The sequence below is a fragment of the Teleopsis dalmanni genome, chromosome 2 (genome assembly GCF_002237135.1).
Source record: "Teleopsis dalmanni isolate 2A chromosome 2, ASM223713v2, whole genome shotgun sequence".
NCBI lineage: Eukaryota > Metazoa > Arthropoda > Insecta > Diptera > Diopsidae > Teleopsis > Teleopsis dalmanni.
In genome coordinates, this window is record NC_051847.1 from 137,785,651 (window position 1) to 137,787,101 (window position 1,451).

The following is a 1,451-nucleotide window of genomic DNA, read 5'->3' on the forward strand; positions in this document are numbered from 1 at the left end:
TGTAAAATGTGAACAAACAATAGTTGAGCTGTGAGTCTTTCTTCCTATTAATTGAATATATAATTGATATATAAAACGTTAATAAATGATTTGATATTTCAATTATATATTTAAATTTTTTTTGTGATATATTATTAAGTGAAGTTTTTAAAAGTTCCTCTACTTTTATCATGTTGTCAGAGAAATTAGTGAATTATTGCACAAAATGCTAAATGACTGTATAGCTTAGGGAAATAAAACTGTGGTAAGACTTCATTTATGGTGTGAGTTTTCGCGCGGCCAGAACGTCAATTTTTATGGAAGTACAATATTTAAAGATGTTATTTGAATAAAATTTAACAGATATGATATTTTCAATATTAATAGTTTTCCATTCTTTGAAAACCCAAACCTAAATCCCCTTGCACTCCTCTGTTTGCTTTAATTTGCACAACATTTGTGTTTACTATTTATCATTTAAGCGACTGCATTTAATTTCATCAAAACGCTAGAAAATGTTTTTATTTGCAATTGGTTGTTGCATTACTTGGCGTTCTGTTGCATTTCGACCACACGCAATTGCCTAATAAAATTTTATGCACCATAAAACACACAAGGAGACAAGGACATATTACGTTGAGATAACTAAACAGTAGCGGGGAGGCATATAGTATACGTTCAGGTAATTATATAAACCCACATAAATTCATTATATATATATTTTTTAGCACCACACATTAGGACAATTCGAAATTAATTTAGAATTTATTTTTAATGGCGGCTTTAATGTTTAAATAGCTGTGGTTGTTGAGAGTCCATTCAACGACAAAATTCAATTTCGATTCAAATTATGAAATCCAATGCCGCATTTTGCTACCATGGGTGTGGGGAACCGGATGTGCACTAACGCGATTATGCGTAATTAAAACAAAACACAATTTTGCATATAATTTTAATATTTTTTATAAATCAGAAATAAAATCATTTTTGCTTAATTGTTGTGTAATTTATATTTGACTATTATTTGATTATTCATTACGAAATTATATTTTTATTGATTGTTTGAAAAGATTAATTGAGTTTTGAACTCTACATATACAGGCAGAAATATAAAATTATTTAAGAATAACATGTTTTGTTTGTTTTAAATACAATTATATTTATGGTATACGAAGTACAATAATTGGGAATATGGTTTATGTTACTAATATTAATATTTCAAAATATTATTCGTATTTAGAAGAGTAACTAAAAATAATAAAGATAATTAGTTTCCGAGGTTAGTTTAACTAGCACTTCGTTTTTTGATTTTTTTTGCTTAAATCATTTAATTTTTATTTATTTTAGGGTAGGTTTTCGTTTTTTAAGATTTCTGTTATAAATGATTGAATTAGGATCATAAATGGTGAATAACTCCATTGATTTGTCATTTCCAAATTTTGTTGTTTTTATTTGTAATAATTATTTTATTT

The 1,451-nt window shown here is 26.3% G+C and overlaps 1 long non-coding RNA gene across 1 annotated transcript; it reads left to right on the forward strand.

The window, feature by feature from the left end:
- Positions 1-908, forward strand: LOC119677646. The gene is made up of 3 exons (XR_005252281.1): positions 1-30; positions 462-661; positions 778-908. It is a non-coding gene; the product is annotated as an uncharacterized LOC119677646 (long non-coding RNA).
- The last annotated feature ends 543 nt before the right edge of the window (positions 909-1,451 follow it).